We start from the raw sequence: 19,224 nt of genomic DNA, 5'->3' as shown, positions 1-19,224 counted from the left end.
TACTCTCATAACAATCCATTAATTCATTAATCCGTGAATCCAGAAATGGATTAATCCATCATGAAAGCAGAGCCCTCATGGCCCAGTCACCTCTTAAAGGCCCCACTTCTCAATACTGCCACATTGGAGATTAAATTTCAACATGATCTTTGAAAGGTACAAATATTCAGACCATAGCAAGGATAGTCTGTGGATCTAGCTGCATTAGCATCCTCTGGGAGCTTGTAGAAATGCAGAATCACAGTCTGATTCTGCATGTTCAAGGTCTTTGGTGCTTTGTTGTTGTTGCCTTTTTTTTTTTTTAAGAGACGGAGTCTCGCTCTGTTGCCCAGGCTGGAGTGCGGTGGTGCGATCTCGGCTCACTGCAAGTTCCGCCTCCAGATTCACGCCATTCTCCTGCCTCAGCCTCCCGAGTAGCTGGGACTACAGGCACGCCCGCCACCACACCCAGCTACTTTTTGTATTTTTAGTAGAGACGGGGTTTCACCATATTAGCTAGGCTGGTCTCGATCTCCTGACCTCATGATCTACCCGCCTCAGCCTCCCAAAGTGCTGGGATTACAGGCGTGAGCCACCGCGCCCAGCCTAGGTGCTTTGTATGTAGACATTAAAGTCTGAGAAGTTTCACTCTTGACCAATCCTTCATTTTGCAGAGGAATCTGAACCACAGAGTGGCTGGATGGCTTTCCCGATGATAATGGCAAACCTCACTTTAGAAGCAAAATCTACACAGTCCTGGAAACAGTGAGTTTCCCCACAATTCCACAATGTTTGACTCAACTGGAGAGAGGTAGTCAGTTGGATCTGATTATGGGAGTATTTGAATGCTAAGAAAGTCAAGCCTCATCCTTCATGAATTCAACAAACATTTATTGAACTCCAGTGTGGTAGCACTGGGGATAGAGAGAAGAAGAAGAAAGACACTGCCCTTAAAAAGTTAGCCTTCTAAACAAGTAAGTAACTACTATGATTTAAGTGTTCCTGCCAAAACTCATGTTGAAATGTAATTGCCAGTTTGGTGCAGTGGTTCACACCTGTAATCCCAAAACTTTGGGAGGCTGAGGCGGGCGGATCATGAGGTCAGGAGTTCGAGACCAGCCTGGCCAATATGGTGAAATCCTGTCTCTACTAAAAATACAAAAATTAGCTGGGCGTGGTGGTGGGTGCCTGTAATCCCAGCTACTCGGGAGACTGAGGCAGGAGAATTGCCTGAACCTGGGAGGAGGAGGTTGCAGTGAACTGAGATCACACCATTGCACTCCAGCCTGGGCAACAGAGTGAGACTCCACCTCAAAAAAAAAAAAATGTAATTTCCATTATAACAGTATTAAGAGGTGCTGTTGACTGGGCACAGAGGCTCATGCCTGTAATCCCAGCACTTTGGAATGCTGAGGCAGGAGGATCACTTGAGGCCAGGAGTTTGAGACCATCCTTGGCAACAGAGCAAGAACTTGCCTCAAAACAAAACAAAACAAAAACGAGGTGCTTTCTTTAAGAGGTAATTCAGTCATGAGCGCTCTGCCATCATAAATGGATTAATGCTATTATTTCAGGAGTGGGCTCCTGATAAAAGGATGAGTTCAGTTCTATTTCTCCTCTTGTTCTCACAAGCTTGCTTAACCTTCTGCCATGTTATGATACAGCACAAAGGCCTCACCAGATAGCAATGCCATGCTCTTAGACTTTCCAGTCTCTAGAACTGTGAGAAATTAATTTGTTTTCTTTATAAATTACCCAGCCTGTGGTATTCCATTATAGCAGCAGAAAACTGACTAAGATAGTAACCAACAATTACGAACATCCTTGGGCAACAAGTTTTAAAGGTTTCTAATAAAGAAACTAACATGATATATTCTGTAAACATTTATTCAGTACCTAGTAGAGGACAGACTTTATTAGATGCAAAGTGGTGGTGTTCAAAGGTATTTGAGGGTGAGGAGAAATAGGCTACTGTCCAAGAGTAGGAGATAAAGGATGAATGAATAAGATTTGGTCCCTGTGAGGCCAGAGAAAGGCCCTCTGCATTAACTCATACGTGGCAAGGAGAGGTAGAATTTGGCTCACTGAGCAGAGAAATAAGAAAGTTGGGAGAGTAAATCAGGTTTTTAGAGTTGTTTACTTTTTAGTTAGCAAAAAGATATGTTTGGTTTTAGACATATGAAGCTTGAGTGAATATCCCATAAAGAACTCTCTAGTAAGTAGTTGGAGATTCAGAACAGAAGCTTGACAGAAAATCAGGACTGGAGAAAGGGTTCATCAGATGTTTTTGTTCATAAGAATCCATTTTCTTTGGCAGGCTGAGGCAGGAGGATTGCTTGAACCCTGGAGTTCAAAGCTGCAGTGAGCTATGATCATGCCATGCATCCCAGCATGGGCGACAGAAGGAGACCCTGTCTCTTAAAAAAAAAAAAAAAAAAAAGAGCCAACAGTTCATTTTAATCACTGGTAAGTCAATAGGATTGATTGGGCAGTTTCAAGTTGTTGATTGGTTAGATATATTTTGTTTGCTTTTATTTATTTATTTATTTATTTATTTATTTATTTATTTATTTACAGACAGGGTCTCACTCTGTTGGTCCGGCTGGAGTGCAGTGGCATGATTACTCACCGGTGCAGCCTCAATCTCCCCAGCTCATGTAATCTTCCTGCCTCATCCTCCCAAAGTGCTGGGACTACAGGCATGCACCACTACACGTGGCTTTGTTTGCTTTTAAATAAAATTCCAAAGCCTTTGCTTTCTCAGCTACAACTAACACAGTTATGTTCAATTATAACAATCGTTATATTCACTTTTGAGACTCAGAAAACAATATCCGGCTGATTATAGTGGCTTATGCTTATAATCCAGCACTTTAGGAGGCTGAAGCGGGCGACTGCTTGAGGCCAGGAGTTCGAGATCAGCCTGGGTAACACAGCAAAACTCTGTCTCTACAAAAAACAAAAACAAAATATCCAGGCATGGTGGCATGTGCCTGTAATCCTAGCTACTTGAAGGTTGAGGCAGGAGGATCATTTGAGACCAGGAGTTTGAGACCAGCCTGGCAACATAGTGAGACACCGTCTCTACAAAAAAAAAAAGTTTAGAAATTAGCTGGGTGTGGTGGTGTAGTAGTTTCAGCTACTTGGGAGGCTGAGGTGGGAGGATCGCTTGAACCTGGGAGGCTGAGGCTGCAGTGAGCCGAGATCATGCCACTGCACTCCAGCCTGGGTGACAGAGTGAAACCCTGTCTCTTAAAAAAACACAATACCCCCAAAATGAAGGCCTCAGAAGCAAAACTTTTCCTCTTTCTCCTGATGTTCTTACAGTCCCATTCTCCCCAAAACCTAGCCATAGAAACCAGAATCCCTCTTCCCAAGGCAGATCATAGAAACCAGAACCCCTTTTCCCCAAAGCAAACCATAAAACCTAAAAATATTACTCTTGTTTTCCTTCTATCCTTCTGTGTAAAAATTGGCCATAAAAAAATTATCTGACCTGTCTTGTTTGACTATTGATCCTAAGACTCTCCATTCCAGAGAGGGTCCTGCCCCATAACCAGAAAAAAAAAAAAAAAATACCCAGAAAGGCCAAAAAGAATATAGACATACAGGCATTTCAGGCATTTCTGGGTGTCCTACTCAGGCTATTAGCATTACATCATAACCCTTTTGTCCACCACATTTCTACACCACTGTTCTAGTTTGTAAACCTAAACATTAAAGGACAATTTTCCCTGTATTTTTGGATCTTCATTCTAAAGGCTCTTGTGTATACATGTTAAATAAATCCATATGTCTTTTCTGGTTTTGTTTTTCATTTACATTTTTTTATTCTTTAGAGACTGGGTCTTGCTATGTTTCCCAGGCTGGTCTCCAACTCCTGGCCTCAAACAATACTCCTGCCTGAGCCTTCTGAGTTGCTGGGATTACAGATGTGCACCAACTGTCCCCAGTTGTTGTATGCATTTTCTTCAATTAATCTGCCTTTTTGTGGATTAATTTTTCAATACCCTTCAGAGGACCAAAAGGAACCTTTCCTTTGGACCCTACATCAAAAAAGTCACCTAATTTCTTTTTCCTGCCAGTGCAACATTAACAGGAAAAATGCCAGTAACCAAGTTTTTTTTTTTTTTTACTCCATTTTTTCCAAGTCCTATTGTAGTATACTTTATCATGCAAGTGTTCACTTTTTAAAATATATTAGCTAACTTCAACTTCAGAAACAACAGCTGTCCTGTAGCCTACAAAATTTGACCAACTATATAAATAGTTATTATAGTTAATGCATAGCTGGGTAGTTAATAAGTTCCTCTAAAAATTATGTAACAAATAATTTAGTTTTTAATTTTTTGAACTTTTATTTTTTTAAATAATAGAGACTGGGTTTCACCATGTTGCCCAGGCTGGTCTTGAATTCCTGGACTCAAGTGACCCCCTGCCTCAGCCTCTCAAAGTGCTGGAATTAGAGGAATGAGCCACCTCCCAGGCTCAAGTGATTCTTTCCACCTTAGCCTCCCAAATAGCTGGGACTATAGATGTGTGCCAACATGCCCAGCCAATTTTTTTTTTTTTAGATCCAAAACCTGTTTATTGAGATGGTTTCCCACTCATCTTGATTCAGAGTGCTTTTAGTGCTGCTTCCTCTTAAAGAAACATCCTTCTGTAAGCCTTGCTTTTCCTCTGGTAGGCTAGCAGAGGACAGTAGAGCCCCCAAAACACAAAACTACTGTTTGTGCACGCTAAAGACCACGGTGATTTTATAGCATCCTGGGCATTTCACATCTATGAAGTAGGAACTGGGGCTCTGCACCAGGTGTTTCCTCTTGTGTTTCCTCTTCCCCTCTTCTGAAGAGGAATGAAGGAGATCCTTTGCAAGAGGCATGTTCTTGTGGGTAGGTCATCACTGCCAGAAAGGATTTTTAAATTTTTTGTTTGTTTGTTTGAGACGGAGTTTCACTCTTATTGCCCAGTCTGGAGTGCAATGGCACAATCTTGGCTCACCACAACCTCCATCTCCCAGGTTCAAGTGATTCTCCTGCCTCACCCTCCCAAGTAGCTGGGCTTACAGGCATGCGCCACCACACCCAGCTAATTTTGTATTTTTAGTAGAGACAGAGTTTCTCTATGTTGGTCAGGCTGGTCTCAAACTCCTGACATCAGGTGGTCCGCCAGCCTCAGCCTCCCAAAGTGCTGGGATTACAGGCATGAGCCACTGCGCTAGGCAATTTTCTTTTTTTTTTTTTTTTTTTTTGAGATGGAGTCTCGCTCTGTTCCCAGGCTGGAGTGCAGTGGGGCAATCTTGGCTCACTGCAACCTCTGCCTCCTGGGTTCAAGTGATTCTCCTGCCTCAGCCTGCCAAGTAGCTGGGATTACAGGCACATGCCACCACGCCCAGCTTATTTCTGTATTTTTAGTAGAGACAGGGTTTCACCATATTGGCCAGGCTGGTCTCGAACTTCTGACCTCATGATCCACCTACCTCAGCCTCCAAAGTGCTGGGATTACAGGCATGAGCCACCGTGCTTGGCCGATTTTTAAATTTTTTATACAGATAAGGTTTCATCGAATGTTGCCCATGCTGGTCTCAAACTCTTGGGGTCAAGTGATCCACCCTCTTTAGCCTCACAAAATGCTGAGATTACAGACGGGAGCCACTGCTCCCAGGCATCAGAGTTTCTTTATCAAAGGATGAGTCTGGCCACCTTTTGGCTCTCTCTTGCCCTCTCTTTGCCCTTCCACCATGGGATAACACAGAATAAGGCCCTTGCCAGATGTCAGCCCTTCAGTCTTGGACTTCCCAGCCTCCTGAATCCTGAGCCAATACATTTCTGTTTATTATATATAATAAATAAATAAAAACAAAAATACAAATTAAAGTCACAGGCCAGGCACAGGAGTTCAAGACCAGCCTGGCCAACATGGTGAAATTCCGTCTCTAGTAAAAAAAACAAAACTTAGCCAGGCGTGGTGGTGCGTGCCTGTAATCCCAGCTATTCAGGACGCTGAGGCAGGAAAATCACTTGAATCTGGGAGGCGGAGGTTGCGGTGAGCCGAAATCATGCCATTGCACTCCAGCATGGGCAACAGAGTGAGACTCCGTCTCAAAAACAAAACAAAATAAAACAAAACAAAACAAAAAAATTAGGTCACAGACAGATCCTTTGAGATTCTGATAAAGGTTCCAGACTGTCTTTCTGAGAAAAGAATGCACGGGCCAGATGCGGTGGCTCATGCCTGTAATTCCAGCACTTTGGGGGGCCGAGGCAGGCGGATCATGAGGTCAGGAGTTTGAGACCAGCCTGACAAACATGGTGAAACCCCATCTCTACTAAAAATATAAAAATTAGCAGTGCGTGGTAGCGCACGCCTGTAATCCCAGGTACTCGGGTGACTGAGGCAGGAGAATTGCTTGAACCCAGGAGGCAGAGGTTGCAGGGAGCCAAGATTGCGCCATTGCACTCTAGCCCAGGTGACAGAGCAAGAGTCCATTTCAAAAAAAAAAAAAATGCATGCCACACAGAGATAAAATTCTGAAAATAATTTTAGTAGGTGTGCAGGCTCCCAGAAGTCTACTGTGAATTAACAGAATGTCAGGTTAAGAACCATTTGTCTCAACAAAATAAATAAGTTTAACCAAAGAACTATAATACCTGTTACTGAAAACTACAAAACATTGAAAAAATATATATATGTGTGTGTATATTTTTTTTGAGGCAGAGTCTCACTCTGTTACCCAGGATGGAGTTCAGTGGTGCCATCTCGGCTCACTGCAAGCTCTGCCTCCTGGGTTCATGCCATTCTCCCGCCTCAGCCTCCTGAGTAGCTGGCATTACAGGTGCACACCACCATGCCTGGCTAATTTTTGTATTTTTAGTAGAGATGGGGTTTCACCATGTTGACCAGGCTGGTTTCAAACTCCTGACCTCAGGTGATCCACCCGCCTCAGCCTCCCAAAGTGCTGGGATTACAGGTGTGAGCCACTGTGCTAGGCAAAAAATATTTTAATTAATGAAAATACATCACATAGTCATGGATTGGAAGACATGATATTGTGGGGGTTTTTTCTGTGTTTTTTTTTTTTTTGGAGATGGTGCCTCACTGTGTCATCCAGGCTGGAGTGCGATGGCACAATCTCAGCTCACTGCAACCTCTGTCTCCTTGGTTCAAGCAATTCTCTTGCCTCAGCCTCCCGAGTAGCTGAGACTACAGACGCACACCACCATGCCAGGCTAATTTTAGTATTTTTAGTAGACACAGGGTTTCACCATTTGGCCAGGCTGAACTCTAAATCCTGACCTCAGGTGATCCACCCACCTTGGCCTCCGGAAGTGTTGGGATTACAGGTGTGAACCATCACTCCTGGCCTATACAATATTGCTTTTTATGGTTTTTAATTAATTAATTAATTTTTTTCAGACAAGGTGTCTCTCTATTTCCCATGCTGGAGTGCAGTGGTGTGATCACAGCTCACTGCAACCTTGACTTTCTGAACTCAGTGGATCCTCTCACCTCAGCCTTCTGAGTAGCTAGGATTACAGGTGTGTGCCACCATGCCCAGCTAATTTTTGTAATTTTTTTGTTGTTTTTTTGAGAGGGAGTCTCGCTCTGTCACCCAGGCTGGAATGCCATGGCATGATCTCAGTTCACTACAACCACCATCTCCCAAGTTCAAGCAATTATCCCACCTCAGCCTCTCAAGTATCTGGGACTACAGGCGCATGCCACCATGCCGGGCTAATTTTTGTATTTTTAATAGAGATGGGGTTTCACTATGTTGGCCAGGCTGGTCTCGAACTCCTGACTTCATGATCCGTCTGCCTTGGCCTCCCAAAATGCTGGGATTATAGGTGTGAGCCACCACACCCAGCCTAATTTTTTTTAAATAGATATGGGGTTTTACCATGTTACCCAGGCTGGTCTCAAATTCTTGGGTTCAAGCGATCCACCTGCTTTGGCCTACCAAAATGCTGGGATTACCAGCATAAGCTGCTGTGCCTGGCCCATAAATGTTGTTAAGAGGACAACACTTCCTGCTATGGTTTGAATGTAGGTATCCCTCCAAAATTCATATGTTGGAATTCAACCTGGTACCCTCCTCTCAACCTTATCTATGGGGGATATGTTTCAAGACTCCCAGTGGATGCCTGAAACTGCAGATAGTATCAAACCGTATATGATGACAATGCTCTGGAGTGCCCAGGACTAGATCTCCTCACTGCTGATTACTAGTATTGCATCAGAGTACAAAGCATGGAAGTTGGAAAACGAGTAGTTGGGGAAGAGAGGGTTGGAAAAACCAAAGGCTTCTTTTTGGCATATCAGAATTGCCAGGATCACTACTCTTGCATTTTGGAGTGATTTTCTTTCTTTTTCTTTTCTTTTCTTTTTTTTTTTTTGAGACGGAGTTTCGCTCTTGTTGTACAGGCTGGAGTACAATGGTGCAATCTTAGCTCACTGCAACCTCCGCCTCCTGGGTTGAGGTGATTCTCCTGCCTCTGCCTCCCTAGTACCTGGTATTACAGGCATGTGCCACCACACATGGCTTATTTATTTACTTATTTTGCAAGATAGAGTGTTGCTCTGTTGCCCAGGCTGGAGTGCAGGGCATGATCTCGGCTCACTGTAACCTCCGCCTCCAGGGTTCAAGTGATTCTCCTGACTCAGACTCCAGAGTAAACTGTGATTACAGGCATGCACCACCATGCCCAGCTAATTTTTGTATTTTTAGTAGAGACGGGGTTTCATCGGGTTGACCAGGCTGGTCTTGAACTCCTGACCTCGTGATCCACCCGCCTCACCTCCCAAAGTGCTGGGATTACAGGCATGAGCCGCTGTGTTCTGCCAATTTTGTATTTTTAGTAGAGACGGGGTTTCACCACCTTGGTCAGGCTGTTCTCGAACTCCTGACCTCAGGTGATCCACCTGAAGTGTTGGGATTACAGGCATGAGCCACCTTCAACCATATGAGAATGCACCAAGAGGCGCCATCTTGGAAGCAGATAGCAATCCTTACCAAGCACCAAATCTGCTAGTGTGTTGATCTTGGACTTCCTAGCTCTAGAACTGTGATAAATAAATTTCTATTGTTTATAAATTACTCAGTCTAAGGTATTTTGTTATAGCAGCAGGAACAAACTAAGACACTTCCCAAATTAATCTACAGATTCAATGTAATCCCTATAAAAATTCCAACTGCCTTTTTTTTTTTTTTTTTTGCAGAAGTGAATAAACTGATTCTAAAATTCACATGGAAATTTAAGGGACCCAGAATAGCGAAGACAAAGTAGGAAAAGAACAAAGTTGGAGGACTCACACTTCCTAATTTTAAAACCTACTATAAAGCTACAACAATTAACAGCTGCTTTGGGAGGCTAAGGTGGGAGGATCACTCAAGGCCAGGAATTTAAGACCAGTCTGGGCAACATAGTGAGGCTCCATCCCTGCAAGAAATTAAAAAATTAGCCAGGGATGGTGTTGCACACTCATAGTCCTTGCTATTCAGGAGACTGAGGCAGGGGGACTGCTTGAGTCCAGGAGTTTGAGACTACAGTGAGCTATGATTGCATCACCATATTCCAGTCTGGGCAACAGAGTGATGCTCTGTCTCGAAATTAAAAAAAAAAAAAAAATCAACTCAGTGTGTGTGGTACTGGCACAAAGATAAACATACATATCAATGGACTAGAATTGATCATTCAGAGGTTGGGCACAGTGGCTCATACCTGTAATCCCAGCACTTTGGGAGGCCGAGGTGGGCGGATCACTTGAGGCCAGGAGTTTGAGATCAGGCTGGCCAACAAGGTGAAAACCCGTTTCTACTAAAAATACAAAAATTGGCCAGGCATGGTGGTATGCACCTGTAATGCCAGCTTCTGGGGAGGCTGAGGCACGAGAATCACTTGAACCCAGGAGGTGAAGGTTGCAGTGAGCCGAGATTGTGTGCCTGTACTGCAGCCTGGGCAACAGAGGGAGACTGTCTCAGGAAAAAAAAAAAAGAGAGAGAGAGAGAATTCAGAAATAAATTTGTAATGTAGTAACGTGAAATGAATACTGACTTTTTTTTGTAAAATTAGTTAAAATTATTTAAAAAAAGAAAAAAGATGGGTCAAGTGTGGTGGCTCACTTCTGCAATGCCATCAGCGCTTTGGGAGGCCAAGGCAGGCAGATCACTTGAGTACAGAAGTTTGAGAACAGCCTTGGCAACGTGGTGAAACCCTGTCTCTACTAAAAATACAAAAATTATCTGGGTGTGGTGGTGCACACCCGTAGTTCCAGCTACTCAGAAGCCTAGGTGGGACAATCACTTGAGCCTGGGAGGCAGAGGTTGTAGTGAGCTGAGATTATGCCACTGCATTCCAGCCTAAGTGACAGAGCAAGACTCAAAAAAAAAAAAAAAAAGAGAAAAGAAAAGAAAAAAAAGAGGCTGGGCACAGTGGCTCACACCTGTAATCCCAGCACTTTGGGAGTCCAAGGTGGGTGGATCACCTGAGGTCAGGAGTTCAAGACCAGCTTGGCCAACATGGTGAAACCCTATCTCTACTAAACAAACAAAAAATTAGCCAGGCATGGTGGCAGGCACCTGTAATCCCAGCTACTTGGGAGGCGGAGGCGGGAGAATCACTTGAACCTGGGAGGTGGAGGCTGTGGTGAGCCGAGTTTGCACCACTGCATTCCAGCCTGGGCAACAGAGTGATACTCCATCTCAAAAAAAAAAAAAAAAAAAAAAAAAAAAAAAAAAAAAAAAAAAAAAAAAATTAGCCGGGCGTGGTGGCACACGCATGTAGTTCCAGCTACTTGGGAGGCTGAGGCAGGAGACTCAATTGAGCCCAGGAGGTGGAAGTTACAGTGAGTGGAGACTGTGCCACTACACTCCAGCCTGGGTGACAGAGTGAGACTCTGACTCAAAAAAAAAGAAAAAGGAATTTATATTATCTATGATCAATTGATTTTTGACAAGGTGTGACGACCATTTAATGGAGGAAGTGTACTCTACTTTTTTCAACAAAAGGTGCCAGGAAAACTGAAGATTCACATGCCAGGGCTTTTTTTTTTTTTTTTTTTTTTGTCTGAGACAGAGTCTTGCTCTGTCACTCAGGCAGAAGTGCAGTGGTGTAATCTCAGCTCACTGCAACCTCCACGTCCCAAGTTTAAGTGATTCTCCTGCCTCAGCCTCCCAAGTAGGTGGGATTACAAGCATGCAACACCACACCTGACTTATTTTTGTATTTTTAGTAGAGAGAGGTTTCACCATGTTGGCCAAGCTGGTTTCAAACTCCTGGCCGCAAGCGATCTGCCTGCGTTGGCCTCCCAAAGTACAGGGATTATAGGCATGAGCCACTCGAGCCTGGTCAAGCAAATGAATTTGGATCCATATTTCACATGATTTGCAAAAATCAACCCAAAATAGAAAAAGATCAAAATGTAAGAGCTAAAACTATAAAACTCCTAGAAGAAAATATAACTAAATCTTTGTGAGCTTGGGTGAGGCAATGGTTTCTCAGATATGATACCAAAAGCAAAAGCTACAAAAGAAAAAAAATAGATATATATATATATTTTTTTGAGAGAGAGTCTTGCCCTGTCGCCCAGGAGGGAGTGCAGTGGTGCGATCTTGGCTCACTGCAACCTCTACCTCCTGGGCTCACTGCAACCTCCATTCTCCTGCCTCAGCCTCCTGGGTAACTGGGATTACAGGTGTGCACCACCATGCGTGGCTAATTTTTGTATCTTTAGTAGAAACAGGGTTTCACCATGTTGGCCAGCCTGGTCTTGAACTCCTGACCTCAGGTGGTCCACCCATCTCGGCCTTTCAAAGTGCTAGGAAGGCAGGCGTGGGCCACCACACCCAGCTGAGAAAAAAATAGATAACTTGTATGTCTTAGACCATTTTGTGTTGTTATAACAGAATATCACAGACTGAGTAATTGATAAAGAAGAAAAAGTTACTTCTCACAATTTTGGAGGCTGGGAAGTTCAACATCAAGGTGCTTGCATCCAGTGAGGGCCTTCTTGCTCTGTCATCCCATGGCAGAAGGTGGAAGGGCAAGAGAGCACTCTTGAGAGAAAGGGCAGAACTCGCTTTCATAACAAACTTACTCTAGTGATAAACCCACTCCTTTGATAACAACATGAATTCATTCATGAGGATAAAGACCTAATGATCTAATCACCTCATAAAAGTCCCACTTCTCAATAGTGTTGCATTGGGGATCATGTTTCCAACACATGAGCTTTGGAGGACACGTTCAAACCAGAGCACTGGACTTCAACAAAATTAAAAACTTTTGGCCACGTGCGATAGCTCAAGCCTGTACTCCCACCACTTTGGGAGGCCGAGGCGGGTGAATCACGAGGTCAGGAGATCGAGACCATCCTGGTTAACAAGGTGAAACTCCGTCTCTACTAAAAATACAAAAAAATTAGCCAGGCGTGATGGCGGGCACCTGTAGTCCCAGCTACTTGGGAGGCTGAGGCAGGAGAATGGCGTGAACCTGGGAGGTGGAGCTTGCAGTGAGTCGAGATTGCGCCACTGCATTCCAGCCTGGGCGACAGAGCAAGACTCTGTCTCAAACAAACAAAAAATTTAAAAAGTTTGTGTGTCAAAGGGCATGCTCAACAAAGTGAAAAAACTCACAGAATGGGAGAACATATTTGTAAATCGTAAATCTGATAAGGATCTAGTACACAGAATATATAAAGAACTTTCATGACTCAACAATAAAAAGATAAATAACCCAATTGAAACAGGTCAAAAGATGTGAATAGACATTTCTCCAAAGAAGATATACATATGTCCAATAAACATGTGAAAAGATTTTCAACATCATTAGTTTTTATCAGCAAAACTCAAATCAAAACCATGATGCAAACCACCCAATAGGATGGCTATAATTTAAAAAGTGGAAAATAAGTGATGGTGAGAATGTGGAAAAAACAGAACCCAGATGCATTGCTGGTGTGAATGTAAAATGGCATAGCCACCACGGGAAATAGTTTGGTAGTTCTTCAAAAAGTTAAACACACATATGACCCACCAATTCCACTCCTAGGTGTATACCCAAGAGAACTGAAAACATATGTGCCCACGAAAACTTGTGCAGAGATGTTAATAGCACCTTTATTCAAATAGCCAAAAAGTGAAAACAACCCAATGTCCATTAACTTATGAATGGATAAACAAATTGTGGTATATTCATATAACAGAATATTATTCAGCCATAAAAAGGAATGATACATGCTACAATATGGATGAACCTTGAAAACATAATGCCAAATAAACCAAACACAAAAGAACAAATACTGTATGATCCTACTTATATGAACTACCTAGATTAGGCAAATTCATAGAGAAAGAAAGTAGATGAGAGGTTACCAGAGGCAGGAATTTGGGGTGGGGACTAGAGAATTATTACTTAATGGGTACAGACTTTCTATTCAGCCTGCTGAAAATGTTCTGGTATTAGATAGTGGTGATAGTTACAAACCTTGTGAATCTACTCAAAACCACTGAATTGTACATTTAAAAATGGTGAGTTATGGTATGTGAATTGTATCTTAATTGAAAAAATAACAACCTTTAGTCTAAAGAGAAATTCTGCTTTGTTGGCAAAATACATGTCATTAAAAGGAAACATGTTTGAAACACTATAAATATCCTGATTTGTGAAACTCACACGCCTAGTTATGATCTCAAATTGCTCCTAAATTTAAAATACAATTATAAATATACATAGTTATAAGCCCTTATGAAGCCTATATTTATTATACTTATATATTTACGCTTATTATATGGGTTTCTTCTTTGTAGAATAAAATCTGAACAACAGAATGTAACTTCCAATAGGCAATGGAACACACATAAATGCTAAGTTCTTAACTTTGGAAACTACAGCAAATACTTGAGGCATAGTCATGTATTTGAAAAGAAATTTATGAAATGTATAGATCATGGCTCATTTACAAAAGACATCATAATCTAGTTATTCCAGGCCAGGTTAAATGATCAAATTTGCTGTCCTGGCTTTGTTGTCAGGCTTGTTTTTACTTCTTTATGTGTAATTGAGGTGGCTGAAATTGAGGATTTTTCTAGCTTTAAAATTCTGCGCTTATTTGATCTTATTGTGACTTTAGTCAAAGGAGTTTTTGAATTATTTTATTTGCTTGAACTGCATTAAAACATTCACATTTTAAAATTTAGTGATTCCTGGACCATAAGATACGAAAAGGATGAAACTGCCCACTCAGCTTTTAGTAAACTGACCAATTGACTTGATTCTAGACTTAGTCTGAAACAACACCACCACCTGGTGGCTTCTCTTCAAATACCACAATTTCCTTGAAGAAGACGGTTTGGCCTCTTGTATCAAATTAGGACAAGTGCTTCAGTTATGACTATCCTAGGAAACAAGTTTAATCATATTGCAGAATATATGCTCAAGAATTAAACTAATATTTATGGCCTTGGCCTCAAAAACTTGTTTTGGAATTTAAATATTTGTTTATTGGCCATGTACAAGAACAAAATAGTGAACCAATAGGCCAAGAATATTTGCATTCATAGATCTTACATTCTAGTGAATGTAAGACAATAAATAATAAGCATAATAAGCAAGTAAATTATAATCTGTTTGGTGAGAAGTTGTATTAAAACATCAGGCTAAGGGTAGGTTGCAATTTTTAAATAGGATGACATTTGAGGTGAGATCAATTCTACATGCATGTCTACAGAAAAAAATTCCAAAGACTTACAATCTAAACATTTAGTTTTGACCAGGTGCAGTGGCTCATGCCTGTAATCCTAACACTTTGGGAGGCTGAGGTAGGAGGATCACTTGAGTCTAAGAAGTCAAGCTCAGCCTAGGCAACATAATGGGACCCCATTTCTACAAACAAATTAAAAATTTTTTAATTTGCTTTGCACACCTGTAGTCCCAGCTACTTGCGAGGCTGAGCTGGAAGAATCGCTTGAGCCCCGAAGGTCTAGGCTGCCATGAGCCATGATGACACTACTGCACTCCAGCTTAGGTGACAAAGTGAGACCCTGTCTCAAATAAATAAATACACAGGCCGGGCGCGGTGGTTCAAGCCTGTAATACCAGCACTTTGGGAGGCCGAGATGGGCAGATCACAAGGTCAGGAGATCGAGACCATCCTGGCTAACACGGTGAAACCCCATCTCTACTAAAAAATACAAAAAACTAGCCGGGTGAGGTGGCAGGCGCCTGTAGTCCCAGCTACTCCGGAGGCTGAGGCAGGAGAATGGCGTAAACCCGGGAGGCGGAGCTTGCAGTGAGCTGGGAGCCGGCCACTGCACTCCAGCCTGGGCGACAGAGCGAGACTCCGTCTCAAAAAAATAAAAATAAAAATAAATAAATAAATAAATACCTACATAAATAAATGAAAACCAAATATTTAGTTTTAATTCTAGCATGATGCTATAATTCTACTTCCTCAAAGACTTCATTTTAGTAAGCAGGAAACTGTAATGCTAGGTCAATATTTTCTTTTTTTTTTTGAGACCGAGTCTCGCTCTGTCACCCAGGCTGGAGTGCAGTGGCGTGATCTGGGCTCACTGCAAGCTCCACCTCCCGGGTTCACGCCATTCTCCTGCCTCAGGCTCCTGAATAGCTAGGACTACAGGCGCCCACCACCATGCCCGGCTAATTTTTTGTATTTTTAGTAGAGACAGGGTTTCACCGTGTTAGCCAGGATGGTCTCGATCTCCTGATCTCGTGATCCACCCGCCTCTGCCTCCCAAAGTGCTGGGATTACAGGTGTGAGCCACCGCGCCTGGCCAGCCGCTAGGTCAATATTAATAGGAATGACTACATTTTGAAAAGCAACATTGCCCTAAAGACATACATCTTTCCTACAGATTAATGGTTGTCATTAGTTAGAATTACAAAATATAAAGGAAATAAGTTTTGTTATTTTATTTTTCAACATCTTATCATGACCTTTATGCATTTGTGTTCCTATAAAAGTAGGAACTTTGCTCTTGTCATAAATTGAGAGAAGTAGTGGTGGAGGTGGGATGTAATCACCAATAAAGATTAGCTAAGTTTCTCTTGGCTATTTACGGCTTTGTCAATTATACATTTGTCTCAATACTTTTATTCTTTTTAAAAATTTTTTAAAATATGGAACGCTTCAATTTGCATGGCATTCTTGTGCAGAGGCCATGCTAATCTTCCTTGTATTCTTCAATTTTAGTATATGTGTTGCTGAAACAAGCTTTCAACACTTTTTAAAAAAATCTTGAGTATTATGTGTTGATAACTATTCTATTTCGTGTGTGTTGGCTCATTAAATCTCCTTATTCAATGTCTCAACACTTTATCCATTTATTAGCAAAAAGATCTTGCTCTGTTGCCCTAGCTAGATCATAGTGGCTTGATCATAGCTCACAGCAGCCTCGAACTCCTGGGCTCAAGCAATCCTTCTGCCTCAGCCTCCTAAGTAGCCGGGACCACAGGTGTGTGTCACCAGGCCAGGCTAACTACAAAAAAAATTTTCTTTTTGTAGACAGGGGGTCTCATTATACTGCCCAGCTGGTCTTGAACTGCTGACCTCAATCTTTCCGCCTCAATCCAAAGTGCTACGATTACAGGAATGAGCCATTGCTCTGGCCTTTGTTTTGTTTTCAATGCCTGTAGGGAATTAGTCAGTTCTTTACTAACAAAGCAAAGCATTATATGGTCAAATTTTGAAAAATAAGATTTTTTAATCAAAATGCCTAATGTGTCTTTTTTAGTCTTTATCACACTGTCATTTCCACAGTGACTTGTAATTAGGTACTTAATATAGATTCTGAAAGGCTGTCAATACATGTACATTTGTATATAGTATTTCAGTTTACAAAGCATCCTGATATAGATCTCATTTATCTGGTTCAGAATATGTAGTTTGAATACAAAATTATATTACAGCACATTTTTCCTTTCAGTTCTATTTTATTTTATTTATTTTTTTGAGACAGGGTCTTGCTCTGACGCCCAGGCTGCAGTGCAGTGGGGCAATCTCAGCTCACTGCAACCTTCACCTCCCAGGTTCAAGAGATTCTCCTGCCTCAGCCTCCCAAGTAGCTGGGATTACAGGCACCTGCCACCACGCCCAGCTAATTTTTGCATTTTTAGTAGAGACGGGGTTTCACCACGTTGCCCAAGCTGGTCTTGAACCCCTGACCTCAGGTGATCCACCCACCTCAGCCTCCTAAAGGGCTGAGATTACAGGCATGAGCCACCGTGCCTGGCCTCAGTTCTCTTTTAAAGGGAATTTCTATTTTCAATAATTACATACATCATACTCAAATATAAATCTGACATCGACGTAAGTTTGAAGTAGTAACGGCCAAGATCTTTCAAGTAGCAGCAAACTAATCTTGTTTAAGAGGAGGTATTATAGAATCATAAGCACAGAAGTCCAATAATTAGACCACACAGTGCTTGCAAAGGATAGGCTTAGAAAGGTTTGGGTGTTAGGTAAAGAGCTCTTCTCCCCTTCTCAAACCATTAACAAAAATAAAAATAAACAAAACTTTTCCTTGCAGGAAAATTTCCGTGAACCTGTGGTTTTGGGGGCAAGGGTGAGAGCAACAGGCAAACCTAGTTCAGAACCTAGACAACTAGAGGGGTCTGCAAACAAGTCAAAACCAAAATAGGCGTGGTTGGTGAGCATGTAAATTGGTACAACCATTATGGGAGGCAGTATGGATGCTCCTCAAAAAATTAAAAATAGAACTACACTGTAAACCATATAGTGTACACAATATATATCATATATGTATATATACTATATATACAATATATACATATATACCATATATTCTGGGTATATAGCCAAATAAAATGAAATCACTATGTCAAAGAGATATCTGCATCACCATGCTCATTGCAGCATTATTGATAAAAGCCAAAGTATGGACTCACCTAAGAGTGAACTGATGGACAAAGAAAAGGTGAAACATAGGAATGGGGTATATATATGTATATTTATACACATAATGAATACTATTCAGCCTTTAAAAAGAAGAAAATCCTGTCATTTGTGATAATATAGATGAATTTATGCTAAGGGAAATAAGCCTGGCACAGAAACACAAATACTTCATGATCCCACTTATATGTAGAGTCAAAAAAAGTGGAACTCGTAGAATTAGAAAGCAGAATAGTGGCAGGATCTCGGCTCACGACAACCTCTGCCTCCCAGGCTCAAGTGATCCTCCCATCTCAGCGTCTCAAGTAGCTGGGACTACAGGTGCCACTGTGCCTGGCTAATTTTTTTATTTTTTTGCAGAGATGGGGTGTCACGATGTTGCCCAGACTGGACTCCAACTCCTGGTCTCAAGGGATCTGCCCACCACGGCCTCTCAAAGTGCTGGGATTACAGGCCTGAGGCACGACACCTGGCCGACCTTAAATATTCTTAGCACAAAATAAACATATACACACACGCACACACAACTATGTGAGGTGATGGATATGTTAATTTAGTTTCATTGTGATAATCATTTCACAACATATACATCTATGAAAACATCACATGGTACACTGTAAATACATACAATTTTTATTTAAAGCTAGAAGAATTCTTTAAAAATAAACTAAAAAGGCAGTCCATAAGCTTCTGTTGAATGGATGAAAATCTGTACTATAAATAAAAACAATATGCAAAGGTATTAATAAGATTTGGAAGAAAACCTAAGAGAGTATTAACAGTAGTGACTACTGGGGATCACTGAGATACAGGGTATTAGGGATGGAAGGTTTACTTTTCTTTTTTTTTGAGACGGAGTGTCGCTCTGTCGCCCAGGCTGGAGTGCAGTGGCACGATCTCGACTCACTGAAACCTCTGCCTCCTGGGTTTAAGCGATTCTCTTGCCTCAGCCTCCCGAGTAGCTGGGACTACAGGCGCCCACCACCACGCCTGGCTAATTTTTTGTATTTTTAATAGAGACGGGGTTTCACCGTGTTAGCCAGGATGGTCTCGATCTCCCAACCCCGTGATCCCCCCGCCTCAGCCTCCCAAAGTGCTGGGAGTACAGGCGTGAGCCACCACGCCCTGCCGGAAGGTTTGCTTTTCAATGGATCTTTGGGAAGTTTTAAAACCTACATGCTCAACCTTTAGAAATTACTCTAGGGGAAATTCCTTCTCCACATCCTCTAGGCGTGCTTCTTTCCTCCTCTCAACACACTTCACTATCAAAACCTACATTACTTCCAACAGTCGACCCTCGAGGGAATAAGT

General features: G+C 42.0%; 1 pseudogene; it reads right to left on the bottom strand.

The window, feature by feature from the left end:
* Window positions 1–16,112: 16,112 nt before the first annotated feature.
* On the bottom strand, window positions 16,113–16,211 carry LOC115900138 (annotated as a pseudogene).
* Window positions 16,212–19,224: the final 3,013 nt, after the last annotated feature.

This window comes from Rhinopithecus roxellana, chromosome 10 (genome assembly GCF_007565055.1).
Source record: "Rhinopithecus roxellana isolate Shanxi Qingling chromosome 10, ASM756505v1, whole genome shotgun sequence".
Taxonomy (NCBI): Eukaryota; Metazoa; Chordata; class Mammalia; order Primates; family Cercopithecidae; genus Rhinopithecus; species Rhinopithecus roxellana.
Note: the sequence above shows the minus strand (reverse complement) of the source record. Positions and strands in the feature narration are given on the sequence as shown.